General features: G+C 27.1%; 1 protein-coding gene and 1 long non-coding RNA gene across 7 annotated transcripts in view; one reads left to right on the forward strand and one right to left on the reverse strand.

Moving 5' to 3' along the window:
* dimm (dimmed) overlaps positions 1 to 5,842 on the reverse strand; it is an 87,586-nt gene extending 81,744 nt beyond the window's left edge. Inside the window, exons 1-2 of one of the 6 annotated variants that reach the window (XR_010882815.1) lie at positions 4,187 to 4,577; positions 3,857 to 3,946 (exon numbers count right to left, since the gene is read on the reverse strand). The gene's annotated coding sequence lies outside the window, so the exon portion shown is untranslated. Of the gene's footprint in view, positions 1 to 3,856; positions 3,947 to 4,186; positions 4,578 to 5,504 lie in introns of those variants that run through there. The other 5 variants (XR_010882814.1, XR_010882816.1, XM_067286820.1 and 2 more) reach the window with 5 other exon arrangements.
* Positions 1 to 14,307, forward strand: part of LOC136988847 (uncharacterized) — a 129,255-nt gene that overhangs the window by 17,890 nt on the left and 97,058 nt on the right. The window lies entirely within an intron of this gene.

Raw genomic sequence — 14,307 nt, forward strand, 5'->3', positions numbered from 1 at the left:
TCAGACCCATCACTGAACTCTTCTATATCGACGTCCCAAATCTTATTGTATAAGATATTGGGTCAACGGTAAGAACAGGGAAGTTGGATAGTTACATAGGGAAATTTTATCTAGTAAACTTCAGTTGTAAAAGCGCCCAACTTTTTTTTTATTGTTTCTCGTTTCAAATGTTTATACTACTTCCTTTATTACTAGGTAGTATCACTTTCCCGGTATGATGTTTCTCAGATCACATTTTCTATTTGCTAAGACGATTAAACTCATTTTACTCTTTCAGCAAATTCATTTGGGTTGCTCGAGAAATGTGAAGATTAAGGTTAACGTTCATTAGGGTTAATGAATATTTCATAAGCTATATAAATCTAAGTGATGTCATAAGCTCTCCACAGAGGTTTAACCACGCCCATTCGAAAAAACTCAAAATATACATAAGAAGAAAAACAATAGAAAACAAACAGCCTCCTGTTCGGCTCTAATCTGTTTTCATATGATAGCTTTCTTTTTTATTTAGCACTTCTGTTCGATAGACGTCACTAAAAATTTTTTTATTGTGACTCTAATCTCAATAAAGATAAGCCATCAATTTAAAACACGGGTCTAAAGCCTAAAGAGAATTATTTTTGTTTAGCTTAAAGCCACAAAATGCTTTAAAAATCTGGTCATGATTAGAAAAAAGTCAATTCTTTTTTTTAAGTTTAATTAAGATTGATAAACTTTTTAAATATATTTTACAAAATGTAATTATTATTAAATAAAATATCTTTAAAAGTTAGTAATAATTTAGCTTCAATTAATATTTATTAAACGGTAGATAATGTCAGTATTTAATTCTGCAATTAAGGAATTAAAAAAATTAATAATAAAAACATAAATTTGAGCATTAAAGTTATTATATTTATAAATTTGATTAAATTTATAAATCTAATTCAAGGAATAAATTTTACTAATGTTTGTGTGAATGTTAATGTTCTGTTGTTATTAGTTCTATTGTTAATGTTGGATTAGAGACTTCCGCAAAATAAAAATATTACAAAATAATAAATTGTTACAAATTTAATTCAATTTACCCCTTCTCGTAGATTTCGAACTATAAAGTATCGGTTTATATAATCCGTCCATTGGCCTTTTGTATAATCCTTTAAAAATATATAAGTATGACAGAACACCAAGGGCACAAAACTGGTATAATACTTTATAATGTTACGACCCAAATAGGAAGAGGAATGGAATTAGGGAAAAAATAGCCAGTGGCATCTTTACAGTTATGCCCGAGGCATCCTTGTTCCGGTTCGGTTCCTATTCCTTTAATTTTTCGTTTCGTCACCTATTTGATTATTCTGTGGTATTTAGATCTTGTTAAAATAAGTTTACACGTGTGCAAACAGACCTGTACAGTGATAGGAAATTTTTTAAAAAATTATTACCTGTATCGAAAGATAATTTAACAAAAAAAAACTTATAAAAAAATTATTCTAACCTACGGAAACGTTTTTAATCGCTCTTAAAATCAAAACTAAATTTTATGAATAAAATCATTTTGACATAGACTATCCACATTAAGTTATCAGATAGCATGAACTTTGGCCTTAAAAATCAAAATTGATATATTTATATTTAAATTTTTATTATATATACAGTATATATATAATAACAATATTTAAATGTATTTAAAAAGAAGAAAAACCTAAAAATTGGTAGATAATCTAAAATAAAGGAACTGAAAAATTTTTTGATAAAAGCTTATCGCTAGAAAGATTTATAGATCTTTTCTATAAATCGTTTTTAAAATTATTATCTACATTAGTGTCTATGACGACGAAATTATGTCTCGAAAAAGACAGATTATTTATGTATTCAGCTTAGAAATCACACATCAAATAAATTCGTTCGTAGACGAGATAAACTGATTATACGATTTTCTTCGTTATTTTTATGGTTTTATTTAGATGTTTTCTTTGAAAATTCATTAAATTGTAAATTAAGTGTTAAAGGAAAATTAAAGCATAGAGACAAAATAATACGCTGATTGGATTTTAATTACGTTAAATTGAGGAACAGTGAGTTAATGAAACGTTTCAAATTAAAGAACTATCGGATTGTCTTTTCTTTATCCTGAACATTTTATTATTAAGCCTTTATTCAATTTTTATTATTTTTTTAAAGAATATAATTAATATTATCCTTTTTGTATAAATTTTTATGCTATATAACTTCTCTGTTTTGTTTAGAAGCCTGATAAAATGGTACAACTTAATATTAAATTATAGCTGATAATTTATTTAGAATTTTTTACAATCTAATTAATAAGTCTTATCATATATACTTAAACATAATATATAAATAAATTTCTGGATATTTTATTTGTTAATAAGTTATTAATGATAGCATCAGAATTTGACTGCATTATTAACAATATAGAACAAAAAATGATGATATTAAATGAAATCCTTATAAGGATGAAGAATTTATAGAAACGAAATCATAGATCAGCATATGTAATAACTTTTATAAAGAAGAAAAATAATATTTATGAGTCTTGAATTATAGATTATAAATTAAGACAGACATGATCCACCTGTTTGAAAGAATAGATGTCTTTTGCTTCGGGTGATGTTTAAAAATTCTACTTTTCTATTTTTATTATCTTTAATTAAGCTTTATAAGTATCCTTATTATGCTCTTGGCCTATTTACTTTTGTCTGTTGAATTTAGAGAATTTTTGAATTTTAGTTCAATTTTTTTAAAGGAAAATTAAAGTTATACAACTAATTCATTAAATTTCTTTAAATAGATTATAATATCCCATTTTTAAAAAAGCATTATTAGGTAGACTTTATATAAATAAGGTTGTAGGATGCTACTTAAAATTTTAAGCTGTACGAATTTTTAAATATTTATCGTTATTTTTTAATTTAATTTTTAATTCACTAGATGTAAAGTTAGTATAAAAATCAATCTAAAAATATTCCCCAGAGCTTCTACAAATAGAACAGAGCTGTAAAAAGATACCTGTGCACCTACTTAAATATCATGATAATACTTGTGGTGTGAAAAAATTACTACATATGTGGCCCCACCTAGAGAGCGAGGCGTTGTCCTTATTAGATATTATTATGTATTATTTACGGTGGAAAATTTGTTCCTTATTTAAATAACGATTGCATAATTATAATTTATAACTTTTAATAAACGGTTTTAATACAATAAATCCAAATGATGATCACAAAATTATACTCGTTGGTATTAGAGGAAATTAGAGTAAAATTTGAACCGCTTTAAAAATAAATTCCATTATGAATAATTAAAAAAAAAAAAAAACTTTCTTCAGCCTTCAGAAAGGTTAGTGGTCAGACGAGTCGTGGTAGATGACCCAAACACCTGCACTGTTGAATGAAACATTCTAGACACTTTGATAATCTGAACTATTGCACGATACGAACTTTAGACCTTGATTTTTAAAGCAGACAATTTTCATTTTCCTTATTATCTCTCGGAGAAAATTAAGAAATAAATTCTCGGATGCCGATAAAACTATAAAATTTCATACATTTACATAAAAACTAATTTCTTTTACATCATAGCTTTTGTAAGTAAAACTAATAAACTAGCTTATTAATATTATTTTAAAAGATCAGTTACTCCTCATATTATGATAAAGGAAAAATATATTTTTTCAAAAAATAAAGCTTTATATGTAATGCAAATCTATAAACGTTAGTCTAATATTTAAATTAAATTAATATAAGTTAAATTTAAAGAAATTAAAAGGTATATAAGCTTTAGTTAATTTTAAAGAAAATTATAATTTCGAAACCTTATTTATTGTTACGAAAACGTATTGCAGTAGAAACTATACCTCTATTTTCTTCCTGGGTATAAATTTAACTCCCTACTTAGCTCCATTGTACTTCAAACCAATTAAACTTTCGTTTAATTAAGCACGTATCTATTAATTAGAAAATAATTTTGAGATTAAGCTACTTACATTATATAAGACGGTAACATTGATAAAATGTTTAGGATATTTGTTTAACTTAACTCTTCCTACGCAATGTAATTAACAATTGAAATTACTTCAAAAATTTAAACAGAAAAATAAGGAATTGATTTTTTTCGAGCGACTTAAACATATTTAATCTTCTTGCCTCAGCCTAAATATGCAAGATCAATTGTATTGATATCATACCTCTCTTCTTCGTTATCTATCAGAGGAAAACCGAATACAAGAACGAGACTACATTACAAGACTAGAACTGTAATCTTTGCTCCATATCTTTAATGTCCAGTCTGGATTTTATACGAACAGCTGTATAAGACCGGAAATTCTGAATAGAAAATACCCATCTATATATTTATCCTCCCGGAGGATATCTATATTTGTAAATCCGGCATAAAATTTCCTGGGACCACCCTAAATTCTTAAAGCTGTAGACCGAGTGTTTGTTGGATGGAGAGGGTCAGTAGCGAGGGGTTTTGGACTACGCCCAATTTTCTTAACGAGAACAAGAGGGAGAACGTGATCTGAATAAAATCTTGCCAGTGACAAAACGAACTTTACCTTATTTTATAAATGTAAATATTGCATCGAAGTTTTATCGCTGCGATTATATAATCTCAAGTTTAATCTCAAGATCAAAAATAGTTTTCCCGAAAATAATTATCTGTGTGTAGTGATTTATAATCTATTTAGTTTTTGCGGTTCCACATAAACGCTTTCGTTAAAAAAAGGGTAGTAAATTATATAAAAATAAGATAATTAATTACAGCCAATATTTTTCATTAAACATGTAATATTTATCGCCTCAAATTAGCTCGTGAAGATAATTTACAACTTACCGTATATCGGAAGTCGTGGATAGATAATCAATACTATTATAGCAATTAACAGACTAATTGGTGTAACTTTTATCATATCTTAAGTAACAAAAAGCTATAACACCCACTGAAAAAACAAGAAAAAAACTCTCCTAGTTCCGTTTTCTGCATGACAAGGTCGCGCAGAGTTTTCTTTATCCTCCTTCAGGTAATTCAAGTTTTCTATTCATAATATATTATTTCGGAAATTTGTTACAAAAGTTCAAAAATTTGAATACTAATATTAATGCTTATAGCATTTAATAGGCCTGTAAGTTAAATTTACACGAGACGAAGGCTTCATAAAAACACATCCTATTAATGAATTAAATCATTTACATTATGGACTAGTTTAAAATATTCTAATTCATTCGTTATAAATAGAATTAATAGCAAAAAAAAAAACAAATGCATATTTCCTTTCATTATAAATCAGTTCTGACAAATAAAATCCTATATATAAAAACAATAAAATTTATGCACATATTATTACTTTGTATCTCTAGTGCATCTTATGGAGATTAATTAAACATTTCATAATGCTAAATATATATAAATATATAATTACATATAAGCTTTAACAGGTGAATGGCATTTTTAGGACACTTTCTAAGTTAACGATATCGAACAACCGGATTTTACATTCTTACCTTACGTTGTAAAAGTCACATAGCATTTGCCAAGTGAGGTCTGCAATCCGAACAGGTTCCAGTTACATCGCATATACACATACACATATACACATTACAAAAATATATAGAACAATATTCCTCGACTTAGCGTGATATCCGCTTTTGTGGATAGACTATTCCACGATTTCCGGACTAGTAGTAATGCCCACGTGATCCGTACTGATGCAGCGATGTAATGCCAAGTATAAAGTCTTCTCTACCGGTCGATTAGCCTACTTCATACAGCAGTTGGGCTCTTGACCTAGTGATGTTATGACAGCCTATGGGGATAGTGACGTCATATGCACGACGTTGCATCTCAGTCTTGCACGCGTTACCCTATATATAGCAGTCGTTATTGTCTAATCTCTCTCGTTTGATTCCTGTTTCCCGTTATGCGTTTCTTTGCATATGGGATTCGTTCGATACCGATAAAAACTAGGTTTTGCCCAAATTTGGAAGTATCGATTCTTTAAAATTTTATTAGCACAACTAATCATTCGAATGCTTTCAAATGGATTTAATTAATTAATTAATTATAATAATCCTAATATATATTTACTATTAATGAGTGCTTCATCAAAAAATTGATTAAATTTTGACAAAATTTTATATAAACATTAACAGTTTTATACGGCTTAATTGCCTTTTAACTTAAATAAATCTTGTTATCATACGATTAGCTTCGCGCTTAATTAATATCCGCTGATAGTTGGCGTCACTCAAATGTTATTTTTTTTAAATTTATAAAAATAATTATATTTTAAATTGTAGTCAAAATTAATTCTTAGAATCCCTATAATCAGTAATTGCGTGCTATATTCAGTTGTGCTTAAAAATTAAATATCTCCTGTTATATCGTTTTGATTTATCCATGCTAGTAAAATCCTTAGTAATTTCATAAGTTTTGCACTTCGTATGGTAATAAATTCCTAATATTTAATATAATTTGGACATTTCGTGATGCATTTACTGTTTTTATAAAATATTAAAGTAATCTGTAAGTTTTATTATGCGCTTAGTCTATGCTATATGCACATCTTAATGAACTTATGCTACTAAATTTTAACTAAAATATTTTTAATTTTATTGGATTTTTTAAATTATATCCTTATATCATGATGTAAAGTAAACCACTTTCAAAGAATAATAAATCTAGGCCATGAGAAATAATATATTCTAAACCCAAACGAAGTTGTCAGAAATCGGTCTAAGCTACTAGAACATAAATTTGGATTTCTCGTCGGTAATAAATAAATTTCTGAATCATTAATTTTTATATTATTTAATGATTCTATTGTTTTATATAATATAATTACATCTACGAATTAAAAAACAATAGTTTTATTTATTAAACAGTTCTTTTATTGCCTGGAAAAAACCTTGATTGTACAAAATGATAAATATTTATAAATTACAGGAAAAGAAAGATAGGCCTATATAGTTTTTAATTACTTTTACAAATAATAATCTGTTAGTTTTGCATGTGAAATAGTTTATCAAAGAATTAGTAGAGCGTGATGAGTCAAGAACTTCTATCCACTTTTCCACAATAGACAATGACATCAATGGTATTGCCTTCGAGGTAGAATTTATAACTTATGTACAGTACATCAATTATTAAAATATTTTCAAAATATCACGTCTCTAATCAAAAGCATCGACAACAATATTCAGGACATATATTAATACATCTTAATAACAGTTTTCAGAATATAGATTAAACTGTGAATATTTATTTTTTCAAGTTACTTTTATATTAAAATTATAATTAATTCATATGTTTGCTACTCTTATAATAAACTTATGCTCAATGAAATTTGAACTGAAATTAAGTGATTTCAAATACGGCACGTCTAAGCATATGTTTTATTCGAAAGCGCAAAATTGTTGAAACATTATATACCTTGAATGTTTAAGAATCCGTTTTTTTATTATATTTAAATCAAAAAATTCTGATTAATCTATGAATAATATACATAGTTATAATGAAGATTTTAATAATAAATATTTTAATGAAAAGTTAAGAAAACGTACAAGTTATATACAGTATTTTATTACCGTTACTGTATTAAAAGTTACGCCAAAAAGTTATAATACTGTATGTATATTATATTTCATTGTTTTATTATAATGTTAAAAATATTAATATATTTTAGCTGTATAGTTTAGTGGATTAGATAGATAAGCGACAGTCTACAAGAGAAGATTAGGAAATACTGGTCTACTAATTAATATTATATTCATTTAAAAAGTTATATCTTATTGGGTTAAGGGTCACTTATACTATATGGGCTGTTGATCAATTTAGACGTGATTTTCATGCCATCTCGTGCTGAGCTGATTTTGCAGATATCAAAATATAGATATGATTTTAATCTAAATCTTATATAGAATTCTAAATTTGGGACTCTATAATTAAAACGCAATTAAATTATTTATCATCTGGAACTAACGCTTGAAATAACAGGATTTAGTTAAGTTTTTTTCCGCTCATTTTAATAGGACCTACTGATGCGACTGTTTCAAAATTAAAGTAATAGCCTAGTATTAGAATATATAAAACCCACGCAGTATCTTTAAAAGAAAAGAAAAAAAACTGAGGCTTAACAAATAATTTACAATTGGAAGCAATTAATGATAAATTGGATAGTATGGAATTAGTGATGCCTTGTCACTTAGTCAAACGAAACAGAGAGAGTGAATTGAATTCTCTTTTGTTGTCTGTTTTTCTGCCGTAGATGAAAACCCTCTCCTTTATTCTTATATCGTTGACCTGGTAGGTATCTATCAAGTGCTAAATAGATCTTGTCACCGATAGAACAGTGAGAAAGCTGCCACTTTCTTTCTTATTAGCCCGAAGCTATTATTAGTATCGAAATAATACGGAATTAAAATGACAGGATGTCCTGCGCATTAAAGGTTCTTTTCATATCTTGATTGTCAAATACGGCTAAAAGATTAATTGTTATAGCTAAAATAGAACAGTTGACATTTCTTTTTTTTTTTTTTTTTTTTGTAAGCATATTTATTCTGAGATAAGCATTGATAGTAATGAGAAATAAATCTCTATATAATATATCACTGATAACAATAGAAAGAAACGTGTGATGATTTCTTTAGTCTAAATTAAGCTTTAATTGACGTTATTAAGATATTTATTATCTCAATTTTTAAATCATTAATATATTATTTTACATTACGAATTATGTTTTTAGTATATTAAAATGTTTTCAAATTAAAAATTATGTAGAAACATTTTATATTTAGGCATGTAGAATCTAATGATAAAGTGTTAAGGTCTAACAACCTGTATTATTTATACAAACCTGATTATCATCAAAAGTTTTAATAATTATAATAAATTAAATCTGACCTAGGCCTATATTCAAAAGTATGGTTCTAGTTAATTTTCAAATGATTTTACATGTGATTTAGTAGGGCATATTACTTTAATAAATATCTTTAACCACAAAAAAAAAGGAACACGTTCAGAAAAGATAGATGAAAGAATATGACATATATTTACGAAATTAGAAACCTTTTTATTCTTTTAATTATATGATCTGAGAATTTTAGTTTTTAGTTCTTACGCTTTCAAAAGATATTGCAGATATCGATCTACTTTATTATTTCACAAGTGTCTTGATGTTGTAAGAAAGATAATTATAAAGCGGTGAATGGGTACTTTTCTTTTTTCGTCGAAGGTTGTTTAGGCTGAATACAGAAAGTTTCAATGTTATCACTTTCTAAATAAATAATGCGGTCTTGAATAGTGGCGAAACATTCTACAAGATTCTATATTTTATAAATAATTACTGAGTTAAAATTTCTATTAAAAAAATTAATTATTATTTTATTTCTTAACACCATTTACAAACCTTGCTCTGTAAATTTCATTTTGATGTTAATTAGAAAATTCGCGTCAAATAATCAAGGCATTTACTTAGTTTATCTAAAATATCATTATAATAAGTTAATTTCATAATAATTATAAGAGAAGACGCTTTATAAATATTAAAGCTCTGTCAATAAAAAGTTAAATGAGTGATAAATTAAGGTGTCTACTTTATAAAAGTGTATAAATGTGTGTTTTTGTATGTGTGTGGCCTCATCCCTTGTCATTTTGGCTTAACGTAAAGAAGCGTTGACAAAACTAGACGGGGCTTCCCCTCGGGTTATATCTCCTGCTGTTAGGATGCGAAGATAAGGTCTGTTTTTCTTTTCTTTTCACCGATGAAATAAACAGAAGGTTTGATTGACAAGAATATTCTTGTTTGTATAGATAATAGATTGTCACTGCTACACCTCGATGTCAGCTTCGCTGTTTGACCACCTTTGAGACGTGAATCTAATCTGATAATTGCGTCTACATGATTGAATAAGTTTTAATATTTTAGGAGATAGTTTGAAGAAAAATTTTCTAACATTAAATTTCAGTAATGCTGTTTTTTCTAGCAACCATCCAGTAGTAAATTTTATAACATTTTTTTCCAGTTATAAACGTTCAGTATAGAGTCAGTAATCCTCATTCCACCGTCTGAAAAGAAGACTACAGATTATATGGACAGAAAATATATAGCAACATAAATTATGGTTTAAATAAAAAGGATCATAGGGAAATTTATGTCGAATTTGAGGGGATTAATTTAAGTCAAGAAGTGAACATAATTATTTGGGAATTCAGTAATCCAAGATTGTGCACGTAATAAATATCAAACAGGTACCAATCAGACCTGTCACTAAGGTCATTTACATAGAAAAGAATGCGGAAAACAAATTCTTTGCGGTTTTTGTCTTTGTTTTGTCGTCTATCGAGTGAAAAACTGTTCGAGAGTAGACTATTATTAGCATTCGTAAGCCATATTAAACTATTCGATTTAAAATTCAAATTCATCTAACTCGTGAATCAGTATTAAATGATAATTTTGCTTGCTGAATTTTAAAATATAAAGTAATTTGATTTTATAAATTTATCAGTAAGAAAAGCACTGACGATTAATATGTAAAATACTTGATGAATTTCACGTATAAGTGTTAATGGAAAACTAAATGAATTTTTCTAAATATAATTTTATTTCATGAACATATTTCTTCTGATGATGCCATCAATCACGATTTTTCTTCTTGACCGTAACGAGTATTTTAGTCAAGATATCGTTTCCCGAAGGCATCGTTGATTGCATTTTAATCTCATCATCTTATTATCTCTCCTGCCCATTGTATTCTGCTAATTCTACTCAATTACCTAAATTCCTCATTTGTAATTCATTCTTTACTGCTTATCTTCTACGTGGCACTAGCGTATTTCTCACAAGATCGGGATTCGATTAAACCCTTTACAATCTCAAGGTAGAAACTACCAGTTTCTTAAAGAAAATTTATTTTTCCTCAATATAAAAAGTATTACAGAATTTATTTATAATGTTCTAAAAAGAAAAAAAGAAAAATAAATAAATATTCTTGCTCACTTTCTCATAGCAAATCCAATTATAATTCTTGTGAATAAAAGTTACAATTTATAGAGTTGTAAGCAATAAAGAGGAAGGTTTTTGTCAGAATTAATCATGTTACAAGTCGCCTACAGGTGGCAGCATTTGCTAGTGTATTTTATAAGCAAGTGACAGCCACACCTTCCAGACAACTTGTTGCTTCCCACAATTCCAGAACTGGGATAATAGCAGTAAACTAGTCGAATAGACAGAGGGAGCCACAGGATGGATAAGTAACCTCTTCGCCGGGGTACGGCAGACGGAACGTGATGTAATTAGTAAGATAGACATGGCAGAGTTATTTGCCCCTTTCAGTCATTGGGTGTGGGTGGCTAAACTGCCAGCGATTTCACAGCTTTAAACATTTGTATGCCGAGGATATTAGGATTGAAATGCATTTAATCGCATCTTGAAGATAGATCAGAGAGAAAATTAATGACGTAAGTTGAAGATGTGAAGATTACGATACTGATAGATGATCTATTAAGTCACAAACATCAATTTTCCTATAATCCGAAGAATTTCGGCCAAATGACCTTTAATAGTTTCTATTTAAATCAAACCTATTATTTTCATTTAATACGATCATCCCGGTGCTTTTTTCTAAGAATATTTGCTTAATCATCTACATTAAAAACATTTAGTCATGAGTTTATCCATTCTTTATAAAGTTAAAAGGCCTAAGCTAATTTCATTTATTAAGGAATTTTACATATATAAATTATTAGTGAATAAACATTTATCATTTATTTTTTCTTTACTCAAAAGAAATAGAAAATAGAAATAATGTAAACTTTCTTTTTAATAAATTAATATTTATATCTTTTGTATAAATTCTTAAAGATGTTCTGGATAAATTTCTCGATGTGAAATTGATATCTCCGAATGAATTTCAAAAATAAAGCTGCTATACATGTAAACTACGAAGGAAATGATTTTACATTAAAAAGAATGCATTATCATGTAGAATAGATGCATGAAATATTCATAAAATAACAAAATTGAGATAAAATATTTGAATACCACATCCTACTTATATTTTTATGATGATAATTTCATTGTAGATTTCAAATCTGTACATTTTAGTTTTCTTTTCACATAACAGAATATGATGCGGTTGATACTAGATAGTGAATAAAAATGCTGAAAATATTATCCTTTTTCTAATCGAAATAATGGACAAAAATAACATAGTTTCACAGTTCATTAATCTTATAAATATGTTTTACAATTAAAAAAATAAATTTAGATTTCAAAGAATATTTTGCAAAGAAGTTAAAGAATTTTCTTTATTTCTATCTTTATCAAAGCTATTGTATTTACATACTACATATACATGCTACATTACATTTTCTTTTTCTGTATTTCTATTATTTATTTTAAAATTGATAAGAAATTCTTTATCGTTTTGTTTCTACTCGTACAGAATTTCTAAATTTTCCTGTATACTCAATTTACTTAAATTACGATTTTTTTTTATTTAAATGCAAATGAAATAAACTCCCATTATAAACATTTGATTCGATATTTAACGCATAATTTTTAATTTTTAACAGTTCTTTTGATTTCTTTTTATAAATGAAATGGTGGGAAATGAATTATATGTTAAACAATACGTCGTAACAGTGCTGTAGTTTTTACTACGCAAACAATAAATTTATTTAAATTAACATTTCATATCCGTGTACTTATCAGATTGATTTATAGTGTCTTATAATGCTAAGTCGATTATCTCGGAAGATTTTCATATCAGTGTACATTTGACATGTACTCCCGTACAGAATACTAGTTTGTAGCCAGAACGAAAACTATAAACTAAATCTATCATTCTGATCAAGATCTTTATTAGCAAAACATTCCATCTTTCTTATATTATTCTAAAGCAATGAGCCATAAACAAAATTTGGCTTATTATATGCATAACATTATGATACGAACCTTTTAACATAGTATCTGAAATCAGGAAATGATTCAAATTCATACACTTGTCACGAGCTCATCACTTGATGTACCACCATCTTTATAAAAATCTCGGTTCGTGCTTGGAAATAGGTCAGTCCTGGACCAGATATAAAACTTTCGACCCTGACCGGTATTTTTAACACGACCTTCACCTGTCCAATAGGCGATGATCGTAAAAAGTTCTACAAGAAACCATGCAACTGGCTCACAGTCAGACATGAATGCCAAATTCGCTATTTATCTTTTCTAAATATCTGTAGAAGTGAAAAAAATGTAGCTACATTGAAATGCAACTGAAATTCTTCTGTCATTGAAATCGATTCAAGAAAAATGACTGATCGATCGCATTAAATAATGTAATTTCAAAAAAAAAAATCTTTATGTTAGAATTTGAAAAGTTAGATTGTTGATTATAATAAAAATTATAAGATATTTCTAAAATAAACAGCATTTTCATACAATTTTATTTTCTAAAATATCAGAGAAATTCATTAAAATATTTGTTTTAATCTCTTGTTGAAACAAAGGATATACAAAAAGAAATATTTTTTCGTTGAATGAAGTGATAATTTCGATGAACTAAATGATAACTGTAAGGTAAAACTAATGATGATCAAAATACGATATAATCTTTTCTATTGTTAATCTTCAGACGACATTAAAACTCCCATTCCATTTCTTTTTTTCGAATCTGCATTTGATAATAAGCGGTTAGAAAAGGAGACTTGGTAAACCGTATAAAACTGATATAAGGTTATTTTTATATTAAGAAAATATCTAATGAAGTTTAAAATATATCTTTACTGACAAATAATAATTCTGAAAGTTTAAATTTGAATAGATTATTTTTAGAGAGAAATATGAAAAGTATTTCCATAATAAAATGCTTAAACTGCAGTCGTTAATCTTGTTTTTATTAGTCACTTTGACCTTTAAAATAAATTTTAATCAGTTTTTTGCGAAGTCAGCGCAAATTTATATCATATATATTTTTTAAAAATACATTAAAAGAATTATAAGTTGTACTTTTATTAACGAAAGTAGAGGTCTAATTTGAATATAGTATTAATAAATATAAATTTTCTATATTATTTCAACAGCGATCATATTTTGTACTTAGATTTGAAATTAAAATCTTGAGAAAAATATGGAGATCGAAGACTTACCATATGGCTTATTTGAACATTTTCAGCATTTGAGCATTGTCTGTAGGCTATTGATCATCTAACTTACTATCTAAATTCGTGAGTCTACTAAGTTGAATATTTAATGCGAATTGTTTTTATAAACAATAATTTATTTAATTGGTAACCATTCCGCAGAATAGT

The sequence above is a fragment of the Centruroides vittatus genome, unplaced genomic scaffold, assembly GCF_030686945.1.
Source record: "Centruroides vittatus isolate TY-2023 unplaced genomic scaffold, ASM3068694v2 scaffold_386, whole genome shotgun sequence".
Lineage (NCBI taxonomy): Eukaryota > Metazoa > Arthropoda > Arachnida > Scorpiones > Buthidae > Centruroides > Centruroides vittatus.